General features: G+C 42.9%; 1 protein-coding gene and 1 pseudogene across 1 annotated transcript in view; one reads left to right on the top strand and one right to left on the bottom strand.

Annotated features, from left to right (window-relative positions):
* XPA (XPA, DNA damage recognition and repair factor) overlaps positions 1-18,321 on the top strand; it is a 147,226-nt gene that overhangs the window by 8,632 nt on the left and 120,273 nt on the right. The window lies entirely within an intron of this gene.
* On the bottom strand, positions 5,973-9,819 carry LOC146407104 (small ribosomal subunit protein uS14 pseudogene; annotated as a pseudogene).

Genomic DNA, 18,321 nt, shown 5'->3' with positions numbered 1-18,321 from the left:
GGTAGAATTGGAGCCGTAGCCTCTGGCCTGTGCCACAGTGACAGCAGCTTGAGATCCAAGCCATGTCTGTGACCTACACCACAGCTCATGGCAATGCCGGATCTTTAACCCACTGAGCTAAGCTAGGGATCGAACCCATGTCCTCATGGATACTAGTCGGGTTCATTATCACTGAGCCACAAGGGGAACTCAGACCACTCCCTTCTTGAACTACTTTCTTCACTTGGTTACCGGAATATCGTATGCTTTTGGCTACCCCTTTGTGGTCTGCTTAGTTGGTGGCCTCATTTGCTAGTTGGCCTCCAACTGTCAGAGTGCTTGAAGTTTTGGGTATAGATCCTCTTCTCTAGCTACTTCTCTGTTGGTGATCTTCACTGGTATAAAACTTTGAATACACTCTCTGCAGCAGTGTCTCCCCAACCTCTGTCTCCAGCTCTGTCTACCTCTTGGAACTTGACTCAGAAACATCCAACCTCGTATTGATTACCTCCACTTGGATGTCTGATGGGTGTCTCAGATTTAACTTGTCCCAAATCAAACTCTTGGTTCCTTTCACTTTCAAATCTGTTCTTTCCTTAGCCTTTCCTATTCCGGTAAATAATATTTGTTCATACAGATTATCAGGCCTGAAACTTTGGGCATATTTTTGATTTCTTGATTTTCTCACTCCTCACACCCTAGTTTTGTTGAATGTCCCTCTAGAACTGATCAAGGATCTGAAACGTCTCATCATCAAGAAAAGTCCCAGCCAACATCAAGTCTCACATGGATTACTGCAAAGGCCTCTTAACCAGTGTCCCCGCCTCTGTCCTGTACCCCTACTCTATTTTTCCACTTAGCAGCCAGAGTGATTATTTAAAAATATAAATTGGATTATGCCACCTAGGCTGCTTAAAATCCTTAAATGGTTTTTCAAAGCACCAAGAATGAAGTCTAAACTCCTTATCTTGGTCTACAAAACACTGGGATATAGCTCCTGTTTACTTCTCTGGCATCTTTTTGAAACACTCTTTTCCTCATTGGTTTCACAGGCCTGCTTTCCATGCTTTGAACACAAATTATATCCTGACTTTTGCACTAGCTATTCCTTCTGCCTGGAACCCTTTCTCCGTATCATTCCACAGCTTTCCCTTATATCCAGTTGAAAGGAGTCATCCAGATAATCTGAATCACATCATCCTGCTTTAATTATCTGCAGAGCTCTCACTTCTGTCTAACAATTTCTTATTTCTACATATCCTGCTAGGATGAAAGACCCATGAAGAATCTTGTTTGTCTTATTCACAGCTGTATTCCTAGTGCTTTGACGAGTATCTGGTACAAAGTAGTCATTCAATAAATATCTCTAAATTAACAAGAGAGTAAATTAATATACATGCTAATCATATGCTCCATAACCAGTATTAAGGCTTAGAAGACTTTTTTGGGGGGGACCGCACATACAGCATATGAAGTTCCCAGGCTGCTGCTGGCCTACACCACAGCCACAGCAACTTGTGATCAGAGCCACGTCTGCGACCTTCATCGTAGCTCATGGTAAGGCTGGATCCTTAACCCACTGAGCGAGGCCAGGATACTAGTTGGGTTCATTTCCCCTGAGCCTCAACAGGAACTCTGAGGCTTAGAAGACTTTTATTGTGGTCTGGTATGAGGCTTGTAGTCTAATGAGGCTTTTTTACAGGTGAAGTTCTCATATAACTGGTGTTCCTTCCCCATCTCATGCCTGTTCCATTGACAGTCACGACCCATTCATCATCAGCTTCTTTCAACAATTATTCATACCCGGTTTTAGTTTCCCACACCCTATTCTTTGCGCCCTACTTCATGGAGAAACTGAGACCATCAAGTCTGACCATCTCCGTCATTGACATTTTCCTGCCCTCAAATCTAACATCCCTCCCTTTATCTCATTCTGAGTGTCCTTCATTTGTTTCAAGGCCAATATGTCCACCTATGTTCTGGACCTTATCCATTTTCTCCACTTGCCCTCAGGACCTTGTTCCAACAGTTATCTCCTTTCTTCCTCTATCTGCCTTTCAACTGGTTTAGCAATCTTACCAAATTTCTTCAAAGACTGGTCTAAAATCACCATTTTTACTTCATCACTGCCTATTCATTCCTTAACCCACCATACTCTGCCTCCTGCCTACCTGAGGTTTCCCTAAGGATACCAAGAACCTCTAATTGCCAAACCCATTAGAAATTTATCAGTTCTTATTGACTTGACTTCTTTGCTGCACTGGACAGTTGAGGAGTCTCTTCTTTTGGTTCTCCTTTCATACATGCAACACTGAATTCTCCTGTTTCTACTCTTACTTGTCTTCTTTGTGAGCTCTTCCTCTTCTGTCCTTAAATGTTTTGTTCTTCAGGATCCATTATTATCTTACAGCTCTTGTCGCTATTATCGCTATTGTCACTATTATTTAGGCAATCTCATCCACTTTTGGTTTTAGCTACTGTCTCTATGCTGAGGAGGCGCTGGAGTTCTATGGCAAGAACACTCAGTGGCTTCACATTGAATTAGGAGACCAACTCTGAACTCTATGCTTAAGAGGCAAAGGTTCTTAATTGAAAGCAACTCTGGTTAATATTTCATCTCCATTGCTTTCTGCATTAAATCTTCTTGGAACTTCTGGTCACCTGTGTTTTCATATCTATTAAAGATGTCCACCTAGTGATGATCTGTAATCCCTTACAGTCTTGAGATACCATTCCCTCTTTATCCTGAGTTAATATATAGGATTTTTATAATTTAAAAGTGTTTGCCTCTTCTATTCATGCTAACATGGGGCAGGACACTAAGAGACCTAACTGATTATCACATGCTTCTGAGACCTCACAAAGTGAAGATAGGTGATTGCTCAGGACACTTGTCTCTAAATTAGGGGTGAAAGATGCTCCACTTCAGATCCTCTTGGCCTCACTATCTCTTATTCCAGTGGCTGCTACAGTTACTAGCTCTGCGTGGATACCGATTTCATGTAGGCTCAAGCTGAAAGGGTCTCACCCAGGCCCTTGTTGCAAGTCTCTCTCCTCCTACCCTGGGGTTTCCTCATTGACCTTCCTGTCAATTTTATGCCCATACACTCTCAGCCCCAGAAATATGGGGGAAGTTAAGACTCCACAGGAGAAACTTCAGCCACAGAAGACCATCCTGAGAATAGGGTGACCAACTCATCCTGTTTGCCTGGAACTGTCCCAGTTTTACCACTCAAAGTCCCATGTCCTGGGAAATCCCTCAGACCTGTGAACACCAGGACAGTTGGTCACTCTCCCTGAGATGCAGACTGCGTGGGGACATTTCTATGTGATTGAATGATGCGGTGCCTCTAGTAGTAGCCATCTCTACAACATATCCTTGTCTTGGCCCTCCCTTCTTCCTGGTTTCACTCCCTGGTCCCTGTCTCCTGATCTATAAGAAAGAAGTAGCTTGTAAGCCCCTGACACACACTCTGCTTTCTAGGGACCCCAGGATAATTCAAAGGAGTAGCCTGATAATAGCTCTAGGAGCCATGGCTGTGGGAAGAGGATTGTGAATTATTGCAAGGAGGAGGGAGTTCCTCTGGAATTCACACACATTTTGAGTGTATCCAAGGCCTTTTCTTCCAGTTGTGCAAACTGTGTCTCTGATAGCCCTTTTCTCTCACCACCTTAGCTGCACTTTATCGCCCAGTAACACTGTGCCATGTGTAGTTACCTATACATGCCACATTGCTTCAGACTTGGACTTTGTTCATGCCTGGAACCTTTTTCTGAACAACCCCCACTCATCGTTCATGGTTCAGCTTGAACACCACCTCACCCAGAGCCTGCCAACCCTCCTGGCTAAGGCTGGGAGAGCTCCATCCTCTCTACCTAGCCTGTCTCTACAAATTCATTTCCATACACTTTTCTATCTTTTCTGTTCACTCCTTGAAGGCATGGGTTTTATCCTGTTCCTTCCATATCCCAGAACTTGTCACACTTATTGATGAATATACATTTGTTGAGTGAATGAATGAATTTTCCCAGTAACCCTGTGAGGTCGGTTATGGCAGCATCATTTCCATTTAAAAGATAACATTGCAGCTTAGAGACGGGAAGAGTAGTGTAGGAGGTTACAGGCAGAGCCAGGTCAGGGTTTTTTTTCCCCCACCACACCAGTTGTCTCCCTAGACAAAATATTCCTGGCTTTCCCAAGGACTGTAAACAGATGGTAGCCAGGGGTTTAGACGCACACACAGTGAGACTCCCAGTGACCCTTTGAGTAAGTCCTTACCAAGCTTCCCTCCTGCTTGGATGGCAAGCCTCTAGTTCCACTGCTACCCTGACAGCACCTCTTAAGACCACTGCAGCCCTCTACTTGTCTGGTTTTCAGCTTTATTTTGATCTTGGAAATACCCTTACTTTCCTCTGACATTCCCTATACATTTCAGATGACTAATTTGAATATTACCCAGCATTTCTGGATATTTTGTATCGGGGAGCTTTCAGGTCAGTTAAGTCTTCCACTTTGCCAGTAGTCTTTCTTCCTACATTTAACCTTCACTTTTTCCATGCCTACCCCCCCACTCTATCTTGGTGTGGTTTCTCCATAATGAAGGGCAGTTGTGTAGAGAAAGCTAAAGGGTTGTCTCTCTTGACCCTAAAGTTGGTGCTGAAGCCACTCGAGAAAGGCCTGATCTTGGTACTGAAGGATTTTTAGTGGGGGCTTTCCAAACCTGGGAGGGTGCTGTGCACTGTCCCGTGAGAGGATGTGGGCAGATGTTGGGAAGAGAGCTTCACCCCAGCCATGTCCTCCCTCTAACCCCAGCTTCAGGCCTTTGGCTCCTTACTGCCTACACAACCAAGCTCACTCCTCTTGGTCTTACCCTAAGGCCTTTGCTGCCTGGCCCCATTGACTCTCCAGCCTCAGCCCATTCCTTCACCCAGACTTTGCCCCTCATCCCAGGGTACTCTTTCCCCAATATTTTATCCCCAGGTCTTCTCTCTTCTCCAAGGGTCAGTTCCATTATCACCACCCAGGAAAGTGAGGGCACTCTTTCTGTCCCTTAGTTCTCCATAGCCCATCTCTGGCCCTTCCTGTGGCCCTCTCGACCCTACTTTACTGTGGCTGGGGTCTGCATCGGTCTGACATTCCCTATACATTTCAAATGACTAATTTGAATATTAGTCTTGCTTATAGAAGGTGTTTGGTACATTTCTGTAGAACGGTGAGAACAGGTCCTGGGGGACTGGCTGCCACTGGGAGGTGTGGGGAGCCTGCCAAAGCAGTATGCTCCTGATCCCTGGCTGATGACCATTCCATGACAAGCCTGAAATTGATGGAAGGTGACCACTGAGGCAGCCCTCCATTTTCTCATCCAGCACTGAGGCTCAAAGGCAAAGGAGGGACCTGAATGGAGGAGAGTTTAAGGTTTTCATGTTCTGGGTCCTAGGAGGAGACAAAGATCCCTCAGCCATCATCACTCCATGGCCCTGACCATGCTGTTTCTCCCACCAGCAGTACCTCTGACAGCGCCTTGATTGGGGAGAAAATGATTGGGAAGTCAATTGATGATAGAAAATTTTTCAGGAATAATTTTGAGTATGCATATATGCTGACATTAGCCCCTAACTCCCATGCCAGGCGTTTCCACCTTAGCACTATCGCCTGGTATAGGGCTTGGTGATAAAGCCTTGTTGCATAAATGCATGAGCTCTCAAACAATGGAATTAGGAACCTTAACGACCTTTCAATCCAATCCACATTTTATAGAGAAATAAATAATAATAATGATCTTTTTTTGAGAAGACTCAATGCTAGGCTCCATGTCGAGCCCTTCAAATACATTACCTGATTTTATCTTTTCAACAACAATGGGAGCTGTGAAGTTACTATCCCTCTTTTTTTTTTTTTTAATTTTAAGATTAAGAAACCTTTTCGTTTGTACAAAGAGCTAGCATTGTTTTGTCAGGTAGATGTCTTGGATAATCCATTCAAGGAAGATCACTTAGTCCAACTTGATGAAGCCTGTATCCTTCATGAACTTATGGAAAGACTGGTGGCAAATGTTTAGGCCATATTTTCTCATCAGATGATTAAGTGGATGCGGCAAGAGTTATAACTCTGGCTGAATTTTTGTGGGTTGCTCCAGTAGAACTCTTGGTGATCTGTATGGTTTTTAGGGGTGCAATAAAGTGAAAGCTTGCACAGTTGGTGACTTGCAGAACCAACTGTGTCCAGAGGCCACTGGCTGACCCTGTGCTATACTGCTTCTCATTGCATGTGCAGGAAATAGAGACCCATTGAAAGGCAGAAACTTGACCTGGTCCCCCAACCCCTTTGAGGCAGGTTGGCCACTTTATCCAGAGGCACCTTCATTCTTGGACCTTCTAAGATGTCTGGCTGCCAGGACTCCATGAAGAGGAAAAAAGTATTTCAAGTGCATTCTAAGAACCACCTCTATTCTCTTGCTGTGGAGGGAAGGAGAATGCTCTCAAAGACTCAGCCAGGAAGAGAGATTTGATCTGGGCAGGATCCACTTCCCATGGCGACGCCTCCTTGAGTTGAAGCCCTGGTATGAAGTAAGACTTGTTTAAAGCAGTTGAAAGCAGCAATCCCCATTGTGTCGAGTGGTGACAGTATAATCCTCCTTAATGATTTCATTCCCTCTCCAAACTCCCCTCCATTATGCATCCTTAAAATGTGACTTCAGATCCCTCTTTAGGTTTCTAGTTCTGTAAGTGCAGGGGGATTTGGCAAGAGGAGAAGAGGTAAAGACTACCTCTCTTGCACTCAAATCATTCGGAGATGCATCAGTGGAAACACTGCCCCACTTCCCCCCCACCCCATGTTTTTGGCTAGAGCTATTTTTAAAGTTTGGGGTTTTATTTATTATTATTTTTTTGTCTTTTTGCCTTTTCTAGGGCCACTCCCACGACATATGGAGGTTCTCAGGCTAGGGGTCTAATCGGAGCTGTAGCTGCCGGCCTACACCACAGCCACAGCAACGTGGGATCTGAGACACGTCTGCAACCTACACCACAGCTCACGGCAACGCTGGATCCTTAACCCACTGAGTAAAGCCAGGGATCGAACCTGCAACCTCATGGTTCCTAGTCAGATTTGTTAACCACTGAGCCATGACGGGAACTCCCCAGGGTTTTTGTTTGTTTGTTTGTTTAATGAAAGTTTAAATTATATACAAAAGTTGAGATATTAGTATATTAAACCTCCACATCCTGGGAGTTCCGATTGTGATGAAGCAGAAATGAATCCTACTAGTATCCATGATGACTCAGGTTCGATCCCTGGCCTTGCTCAGTGGGTTAAGGATCTGGCATTGCCATGAGCTGTGGTGTAGGTTGCAGATGCAGCTCGGATCCCATTTAGCTGTGGCTGTGGTATAGGCCAGCTGCTGTAGCTCTGATTCGACCCCTAGCCTGGGAACTTCCATATGCTGCATGTGCAGCTGTAAAAAGAAAAGAAAAGATAAAGGCTTTTAAAAAATTATCTATAACAACCTATCACACATAAAAATTATTTCTTAATAATTATCAAATATCCAGTCAGTGATCTCATATATATGTATTTCAAGTATATTAAATGTTCAAATAAATAAATATATCAGAGTCCAGAGATCATCCACACATTGGACTTCGTTGATATATCTCCTAAGTCGTTTTTAATCAATAGGGTCCCCTTCTTCCTCTATTTTTTTAAAAAAATTGTATTTTGAAGAAACTTGTTGTTTGTCCTGTAGAGATTTCCATGTTTTGGATTTTGCTGATTGCATCCTCAGGGGATCATGTTACATGTTCCTCTGGTCCCCGGAATTAAATCTAGAAGTGTTATCAGGCTCAGGTTTGATTTTTTGATTTTAGAACAAGGAAGTTTCAGAGTTGGTACTAAGTTCTTGTTTCCTCACATGAGGAGGCACATAATGTCTGGTTTTTCTCTTCTTGGCTTATTAAAAAGATCTTGGGCGTTCCTGTCATGGTGCAGCAGAAACGAATCTGACTAGGAACCATGAGGTTGCAGGTTCAATCCCTGTCCTCGCTCAGTAGGTTAAGGATCTGGCATCGCCATGAGCTGTGGTGTAGGTCACAGATGTGGTTTGGATCTAATGTGGCTGTGGCTGTAGCTGTGGCTGGCACCCGTAGCTCTGATTGCACCCCAAGTCTGGGAACCTCCATGTGCCTCAAGTGTGGCCCTACAAAGCAAAAAAAAAAAAAAAAAATCTTGATTGGGGGGTTGAGGTGTTTTCAGCCTGATCTATTATAACATTCTTTTTTTTTTTTTTGCCATTTCTTGGGCCGCTCCTGCGGCATATGGAGGTTCCTGGGCTAGGGGTCGAATTGGAGCTGTAGCTGCCAGCCTACGCCAGAGCCACAGCAACGCAGGATCCGAGCCTACACCACAGCTCAGGGCAACACCGGAACCTTGACCCACTGAGCAAGGGCAGGGATCCAACCCGCAACCTCATGGTTCCCAGTCAGATTTGTTAACCACTGCGCCAGGATGGGAGCTCCTATTATAACATTCTTCACTGGGGTTTTGCCTAATGATTTTATTTTATTTTATTTTGTTTTGTTATGTTTTATTTTTATGGCCACACCTGTGACACATGGAAGTTAGGGGATGATTTGGAACTGCAGCTGCAAGCTTACACCACAGCCACAGCAGCATCAGATCTGAGCTGCATCTGTGACCTAATGCCATAGCCTGCAGCAACACCATGTCCTTAACCCACTGAACAAGGCCAGGGATTGAACTTGCATCCTCACAGAGACTATGTTGGGTTCATAACCCACTGAGCTGCAATGGGAACTCCATTGCCTAATGATTTTAGCAGTTATTGATGATCATTGCATCACACTATTATTTCATCAGAGATTTCAAAATGGTGATATTCTAATTCTGATATTCTCTCTTCATTTATTACCTGTAATTATTCTATAAAGAAGAACTTGATCTCATCAACTATTTAGTTACTCTGAAGTACAATTCCTAAAGGAAAAACAATATAAATGCTTTATTTTTCATTTTTACCTATTCCTGGAATTATGAGTTTATTGTCAAGCATCCTCCAAAGGTGATGGGCTAATTATGTACTATTGTGTATTAAGTACCCTTAAACTTAGTGGCTTAAGACAACAACTGTTTAATTATGTCCTATAATTTTGTAGGTCAGGAATGTGGTCCAAGCTTAGCTGGTCATTGTGGTACTGACCGAAGCCACTTACAGGGATTCGGCTCATGGATGGGCTGGTGTGGAGGATGTGTGATGCCTTACTGGGGGTGGCTGGAAGGCAGAGCTTTTCTGGGACTGTCAACCAGAGTGTCTAAAAGTGGCTTCTCTAGGGTGGCAGTCACATGGCTCCTTATGTAGTGGCCCAGGGCTTTCAGAGAGTGTTCCAGACAGAAACTTAAAAGCTTTTCCTGACCTAGCTTCGGAAGGTAGGCAGCATCACCCCTGCTGTATGCAGTTCCAAGTGAGTCCTAGGACCAGTCCATGTTCAGAAAGAGAGTGCTACACAAACGCATGAGTTCCATGGGGCACCGTTGATGGGACCCTCTTACAGTTACATGGAACCCAGAGTCAGAGGCCCCTGTAGCCTCTTTGAATGCACTTGACCTTTAATTTTGGTTAGGAGCCTCCCTACAGGAGACAGCTTTGCTCTAGGTGTCCGTAGTCTCCTTGAAGGCCAGCAGAATGTGGACAGCCTCATTATGAACAGAGTCAACAGTAACTTACAAGTTTTTGAAATGCCAAAGTGCCCATTGCTGCCTCCTGCAAATCCATTGCCAGTATCTTGTGGGCTCTGGCTTAAGCTGAACACGTTCATTGGATACATCTTAGAGAACTTGGCCTTTACTTGCTTGAAGACCTGAGCAAGGATCTGTTTTCAGAGTTTGGTTCTCCCTTGCTCATGAAGAAGTCATCCAATAGGACTCACAGGGTTTTGTGGGCAAGACTAAGAGTGCCATGGCCATGCATTCAAAACGATTGCTTTTAATGCTATAAAATATCTCATCTCCATTGTTGTAGTTGTTTGTACTTTTTTTTGGCCATGCCCAGGGCTTATGAAAGTTCCCCAGCCAGAGATCAAACTTACATCACAGTAGTGGTCTGAGCCGCTACAGTGATAACGCCAGATCCTTAATCCTCTGTGCCAGAAAGAGAAGTCCCTGCTCCACAAGAGAACTCCCTGCACTTTTTGATTATAAGTAACACTATATATTTTTGTGCATAAAAATATTTTATTCTTTTAAAATTCTTCCCTTAAGTAGATTTCCAAGAATAGAATTTTTTTTTTGCCTCTTGATGTACTTTATCAATTTGATTTTCAAAGAAGTGAACAATTTATATTCTAACAGCAGTGTATGTGCACATACTGGCTTTTCTATAACCTCAATAGCATTGAGAGTTATCATTAAAATTTTTTTTCTTAAATATTATGACTGGATTAAAATTTTTTTATTAAAATTATTAAATATTAAAAAATTTTTTTTTCTAATTCAGTAAGTCAAGTCTGAACTTAGATTTATTTTGAATAATTCTTTTACTATTCTGTTCTAAATTGTCAGTTCTTTCCTCTTAAGTCAGTATTATAAAGGGTTAATTTGTTTAGTGTGTATCAATTTGGTATTAGTTACTTAAGTGAAATTTAGATTATTTCTAGTAGTGTCTCCAGTACAATTTGCTTAAAAAAAGTTCTGTTAACCATTTTAAAAATCAAAATATTTAACTTCTAATATTCTCAGAGATGAGCAGCAGCAATGTATTTCTTCTTGAATTCAGCACCTACAGGAAATTCACAAGTAGGAATAATACCTAATTATATTTGAAGTAATCAGAGAAAGTGCAACCCCCCAAAAAATCCCAGAAGTAACCCCTTACATGTGATGTAACCAAGAGATTTATAAATAGCTTTCACATTTATTATCTCATTTGATTTTTTACATTCAATCCTAGAGGTAGACTGGGAGGAATTATTATGGCCATTTCACAAATGAAAACATTGAGACTTGAGAAGTTAAGTGCATAGCGACCTAAGTAGTTAATGGCAGATCTGAGTATAATCCAGGCTCTCTGACTCCAAGTGAATTTGTTCTTGTATTCATTTAAAAAGTCGTTAGTGACTTATCACATCTTGGGCAATAGGCTAAGAGCTGGGGATGCAGTCATAAATAAGAACCCGCCCTCTTGGAGTGTATAGTCTGCTGGGAGAGAAGAACAATTGCCGTATAAGCTAGGAAGCACAGGAGACATAAACTACACAGAAAACAGACACTCAGCCCAGCCTGAAGGGACAGGAATTAAGGTATGCTTCCTAGAGGAGGTCAGGATTAAAGTGAGCCCTGAATAATGAGCTGCCCAGACTATGAGGGAAGGGGTTTGATCTAAGCCAAGGGAAGTAATTGATTCATCCAGAGATGAGGGTATGTAAGGAGGTAGGTAACATCACGAATCTTAGTTGGATGTGGGAGGTGAGAGAAAGGGATTCATTGAGGATGATGCCCAGATTTCTAACCTGAGCAACTGGGAGGGTAGGGATGCTACTCACTGAGAAGGGGAATAGGGAAGGAAAAGCAGGTTTGAGGCACATGCATGCACGTGTGTGTGTGTGTGTGTGTATGCATGTATGTTGATTGTCAAGCCCTGAAAATCCTCAGGATTTTTTCTTTCCCTAGAGGAATCTGTATTCCAATGAGAGAAGCAAAGACAAAAAAATAATTCTGACATAAAGTGAAAGGTACTAAGTGGTAGTCATGTGTATGAGGTTTGGGGGGCACAGAGGAGGGCAAGACTAAATCTCTGGGATGGGAAGAAAGAACCTTCTGAGGAAGTTTCCCAGAGGCTGTGATACTGATGTGGATAAGGCAAGAGGGTTTCAAGGAGAAGAGGTATGAGGGAGCTGGTGGGTTCTGGAGGTGGCAGCGTGGAAGTTCTCTTGGGTGAGGTGTAGAGTGTGAGTGTGTGTTCTCTTGCAGCTGGAGAGGTTGGCAGGGGACTGAGAGGTATGGACTTCATCTTGTTATGATGGGCTAGGATTCAAGAAATCCTTCTTCAACTTCTAGAGTGTAGCTACCTTCACTAGAATGTGAGTTACACAGGGGCAGATCATTGAATAGTGTCTGGCATGTAGTAGGTAATCAGGAACCATCATTTATTGAATGAATGAGTGTTTGGCGATATTGAAATCCTTGCTATATCTTCCATATTGTTGGACATTTCCCAATGTCATCTATTTCTTTTGGCTATATAAATTTCAAAATAAGGATTAATGTAAAATTTATATACCAAGTTGAAAGCTAACTTTATTCATATACTTAATCTTCCTTAAATTAATTACTAATGATTTGTGTTTTTTAAAGAAAAAGCAATGTATAAGTGGTTTTTGTGGGTCTATATGTTTTTCCTGTAAGGGTTGAATATTATGAAAGAATTGAGAAGTACATGGATCATTATGAAAATATGAATAGATGCTAAAGCATTTTAGTTAATACTGGTTTCATTATCATTAAAAAGTTGGGAAAGATTTGATAACTAAACTAAATTTGAAGAAGATTTAGATATTTCTAGACTATATGATTTTCTGGAACCAGCAATCTAAAAACTAGATGGGTTTAGCCAGTATTTTCGAATGTCATCAATATCAGGGACATCAATAATGCTTAACAACCGACTAGAATTTATCAAATGTTAGAGGTAGGAGATATCTTTGACTTCTGGTCTATTTTTTTCATTATACAGGTGAGGAACTGGGGCCCCAAAGGGAAAAGGACTTGTCTAAGATCATATAGCAAGTTAGGGGCAGAGCCAAGAATAGCATCCAGATGTTTGACTCTTAGTCCAGCACTCTCATTATTATTCCATGCTGTAATGGCTCTTGTCTTTGTCGATCTAGAACCTACTTCCTCCACTTTAAGAAACAGACTTAATCCCTTTGGCCACAGAGGTGGACATTGACCTGGGCTAGATTAATCATTGTATATAGTACTTCACCTCCTCTGACTTTAGTCATTGGTTCAAGGGATGAGGATGTGTCCCAAGCTTGACCAATCAGAATCCTTCCCTGATATTTGTGTTAGTGGATCTGGGAAAGAAAAGGACCTTTTCCTTTCTGGTTGTGAATCTGTGAGGATATAAGCTCAAAACTAGGATGGCTAGACCTGTGTCACATGGAAAGAATGAGAACAGAAAGAAGGCAGGGGAGGTAGTCCAGATTGGGCCTGAATTACTTATACTAGTTGCTGAGGTGACATGTTTTTTAGTTTTTTTTTTTTTTTTTTTTTTAAAGCAATGGTAATCTTCCAATAACTATCTTGTTTTTTGGTTTTAATTTGTTTGTTTTTTTCTTCTTTTACTAAAGAAATTTGGACTTGGGTTTCTGTCCCTTGCAACCAGAGAGTCTAACCCAGGATTTTTCAATAGCAGCAGCATTGAAATTTTGGATCACATAATTGTATGTTGGCGGGGGCTGCTCTGTGTGCTGTAGGATGTTTTGTAGCAGACCTGGCTTCTCCCCCACTAGATGCCAGTATCACTCCACCCCAAGTGTAACAAACAAAAATGTCTCTAGAAATTGTCAGATGTCCCTTAGAGGTTGAGGCAAAATTGCCTCTGATTCAGAACCACTGGTCTACTCTAATACTCATGGTGACTATTACTAAAAATAAATAAATGAATAAATAAAGCCAAACAAACAAAATGGATAGGGAAAACTGAAATTCAGTGAGATATGGGACTTTCTTCAAGGTGGCAAAGATAGGACTACTCAATCAAGCAAAAAGGATCCAGGAAGTGATACTTAAGGCGATGTTGGTACATGCAAATGCTGGCTCTCTTAGCTGTTGGAAGATTTGGGATTTTACCATGACAGAGGCGGTAACTCTCCCTAAGAATTCTCACGTATCTCCCTGGATGGTGAGACAAAGCAATGACAATTAGTTTTATTTCTGTTGTTTTAGATCTTTTGGTGAATGACTTGGAGGTTTGGGTTCAGTGAACTTTTACTAGGTGTCTCCAGAAAGCTCGCTGCCTGCCCTGCTGAAGCAAATATCCAGGAAGCCAAACCTCACTACAATTAAAATAATAGATTCATTGCACAATGATGATGTGTCTACACGAGATCAGTAAAATACCACGAAGACTCAACTTCATTTTTGTTGGGACTATTTTTGAGGAAGTACTCTTCAGAGGCAGGGTTGTGAAGAAGAGATTACTGCCAGCCCAGGAGTCAAGAGGGCTAGATGTGAGCCTGACTTTGCCACTAATGCTACGTGACATTGTGCAAGTGTCTACCTCTCTCTGGGCCTCAGTTTCCTTCTTTTTTTTTTTTTTTTTGTCTTTTTGCTTTTCCTAGGGCCGCTCGCATGGCATATGGAGGTTCCCAGGCTAGGGGGTACTGAGCAAATGCTTTTAAATGCGCAGATAAATGAATTACTCATGAGATAAATGACAAGAACATCTCAACTTCCGCAGGTGCCTAGAATTAGAAGGGATCTTAGAGTTGAAAGGGATCCATAAGCTTATTTAGTAAAACCCAACCAAAGCTGGAATTCCCTACCTTATTTCTGCCAGATGGATATAGTTTCTGTTTAAACATTTCTTTTTTTTTTTTTTTTTTTTTTTTTTTTTTGTCTTTTTGCTATTTCTTGGGCCGCTCCCGCGGCATATGGAGGTTCCCAGGCTAGGGGTCGAATCGGAGCTGTAGCCACCGGCCTACACCAGAGCCACAGCAACGCGGGATCTGAGCCTTGTCTGCAACCTACACCACAGCTCACGGCAATGCCAGATCCTTAACCCACTGAGCAAGGGCCGGGATCGAACCCGCAAGCTTATGGTTCCTAGTCGGATTCGTTAACCACTGCACCACTACAGGAACTCCAGTTTAAACATTTCTGATAACAGGGAACTTACTGTCTGCAGAAGTTCTATATTTTGATAAATCTAGGTATTAGACAGTTCTTCCTTATCTGGAACCTAAATTAGTCTCCTTATAGCTGTCACTGGCTTCTATTTTTATTTTTTAAATTAATTTTCATTTTAATCTGAGTATACATAGTAACTTGAAAAGTAAAATAACACTAAAAGTCTTCATAATGAAAAAATAACTCTTCTTCATCCTTCTTCATTCCCCAGGGTTGCCCTCTCTAACCACTTTACACTCCATCAGCTATTTCTTCTGCTACTTATATCTGCATTTCCAATTGATATGCTTATATTGTTATTTATTTATCAATTTTAGACATTATCTACTGATTTCTTATTTTTATAGGAGAGGGTATAGCTGTCTTAACTAACCTTCTCCAACTTTCCCTCCCTCTATCCTCTCACTAGATTATCACAGTTCAGTCAGTATCTGGTGTTTTCACAAGTCAATCTGTGTAAATATTGCTTAATGCTAAGCCAAGTAAAAAAAACTCTTTCTCTTCTTTGTACTTCCTTTTGTTATTCCTGAAGTTATAATTGCTTTGATTAGTTTTCTATATACATTTCTCTAATGAGTCCCAAATATTCGACTAAACTGTAAAAAGGCTATCAACACATCATTTAAAAAAAGTTTTTATTTTTATCAAACTTATAGTCAAATAACTGTAAGAGTTGACCATGATAAGCCCTTGAATTTATGCCACAATGTACATTTCAGAAAGCTCTTTTACCCAATCCATGAACAACATGTGTGGCTGGAGGTTGTTATGTTTCGGTAACAGGTTAAGAAATGGAAACTGAGAGGTTCCCGTAGTGTCTCAGCAGGTTAAGAACCCACCACAGTCTCTGTGAGGATGCAGGTTTGATCCCTGGCTTTGCTCAGTGGGTTAAGGATCCAGCATTGTAATAAGCTATGATGTAGGCCACAGATGTGGCTTGGATCTGGTGTTGCTGCGGCTGTGGTGTAAGCTGGCAGTTGTAGCTCAGATTTGATCCCTAGCCTGGGAACTTCCATATGCCACAAGTGTGGCCCTAAAAAAGAAAAGAAAAAAAGAAAAGGAAACTCAGAGAGGGAAAATGACCTGCCTAAGGTCACACAGCAATCACCTAGAGGAAGACAGCCTTTAATACAGCACTTTCCCAACCACACTGTGTCTAGAAACAGCACTTTGAGTCCATACTGGTTAATGGCAGAATGTGCGCCAAAGATACAGGGCTTCTTGGATATAACTCATTAAAATAATAAACTGGAATAAATTGCTTCAGTGCAAAGCAGGGCTCAGCAACTGGCAGGACTGAGTGGGGTTGGCAGCTGTCCGAAGCCTCAGTGTAAAAGGCAAGAATGCCTCCACACCCTATAATCCCACAAATAGGGTCTCTACTTTTTAAGATTCCTAAATAGTGTTATTACAAACCCCTCCAGGGGGCTTAAACTTGACACATGGACAGGTACGCAGGGGCAGGTAGGTAATCTCCTCAAATGCCCTGTTGCCACTTCCCTACTTTGTAGAGAAGGGTATTACCTTAATCCCCCTGAGGTAGATCTCTTCTTGTTCCTGTTGGGAACCAGGAGGGGAGGAGTGAGAAATAGCCTCAGGCCTGAAGTCAAATCTTTCTCATTTTGCAGAAGTGAGTTCTACAGTGTAGAAAGGAATCTGCATTAGAAACAGCCGGAATAATCCCTGTATAGTTAAGGCTGTGGAGGGGGCCCCTTTGACACATGCCTGAGGGTCTTTAGCTGTTTGTTTGTTTCTTTTTTACCAGAAACAGGCAGGGAGGATTTGACTCCCTGTACCCTTAGGGCAGCACTGCCAAAAAAGCAAGCTGTGGTGATCTCCTGTGCAGACCCCAGGTCTGCCTGACCCTCATCCTCAGCCCTGATCTCCAAGTTCTCCCATCTTTTCAAGACCCAAGTTCTCATGATGTGCAATCCCATACTGTCCTTCAGAACCGCACAGGATTGACTCAGCACCAGCTCTGGGGATGGATAGACTGCCTTCAGTGGGTACACATGCCCAGAACATCCTGGAACAGACATATGGAGCCAGGGGCTGGGCAAGCAGCCTGGCCTAGAAGGTGACAGAGGCTTCCAGCCTACTTCTCTGCCTCTGGAGACTAAAGTTCATTTGGGTTGGGAAAGGGGGTTGGTGGAGACCACAGACCCCTGAAGTTAGGAGAAATCTTTGTGACACATCATTTGAGAGGAGGACTACAGAGGTCTAGAGTGGTTGAGGGCCCTACCTCAGGCCATCCAGCAGGTTGGTGCCAGAGTTGCTGGTAGGAGTAGTGGCAATTGGGTGCTTACCGTATGCTGTGCACAGAGCAAAATGCTTTGCATCCATTAACTCATTTACTTATCCCAGCAGCTCTACGAGGAGGGTATCATTATTTCTTCTGTTTTTGAGAGCAAACCGAGGCTCAGAATGGTGAAGTAATTTGCCAAAGCCAGGGGCTAGAAAGAGGTAGAAGCAGGGCTTGAAACCAGGCCTCTGTGCCCCCAAAGCCTGGGCCGTGGACTCCAGTGAGATTCCAGGTAGGATCACACTTTGGGTAGAGGTTAGAATAGTGCATTTCCCTCTGTACCAGTGTTCAGATGTCACTTTAAACTCATTAAAGGAAGAGCATGGGAGGCTGTGGTGGAGTGAGGAGTCAGGAGGCCTTGAGGCCTAACCTCCTGTCTGACTTGCCCTGTGACTTGGGACAGCATCTTCCTTCCCCTCTCTGAGCCTCAGTTTCTTCATGTTGGGGGCGATATTATAAAAGTGCATTCTGTACTACAAACAGGGATGATCATGGGTTGTGGACATACTTCTGTCCAGCCCTCAGTGGCAAAGGGGAAAAAGGCCACCAGAGGAGATTCTGGGCAATAGCACAAGGCCTGGCCTCCCAAGAAGCAAGGCTGCTTCTAGCCCACCAGCCTGGCCAACACAAAGCCTCAGCTTTTGTTTGACTTGGCTTTTTGCACCTTGTTTAGTCTGCAGAGCAAGAAGCTTATCCTCCTGCCTTTGTCACAGGCCATTAGTACTCACATAATCCCTGGGGGCTTACTGTGGGCTGCTTTCTCTAAGAATTCCGGGGAAGGCCACAGAGGAAGCCTAGCTCTTAAGTGCCATCCCCACCTCAGTCCCCAGCAGAACAGCCTTAGCTGAGAACCCAGGACACTGTGTTCTCCTGTGATTCTGTGATTTGTGATTCTGGCTGTGTGATCTTGGGCCAGTTTCTCTCCCTGTCGGTGCACAGAGAGAGCTGGTTTAGATGCTCTCGAAAAGCCTTCAGCTCCCTGAGGTTTAGAAATACATTTCTAGGAGTTCCCGTCGTGGCTCAGTGGTTAAGGGGAAGGAAGATACTGTCCCAAGTCATGAATCTGACTAGGAACCATGAGGTTGAGGGTTCGATCCCTGGCCTCGCTCAGTGGGTT

This window comes from Sus scrofa, chromosome 1 (assembly GCF_054392235.1).
Source record: "Sus scrofa isolate SSC_HxYL_T2T_F1_AM1 chromosome 1, Sscrofa_HxYL_maternal_Yorkshire_Landrace_v2.0, whole genome shotgun sequence".
NCBI classification, from domain to species: domain Eukaryota; kingdom Metazoa; phylum Chordata; class Mammalia; order Artiodactyla; family Suidae; genus Sus; species Sus scrofa.
This window is presented reverse-complemented; position numbering and strand designations above follow the sequence as displayed.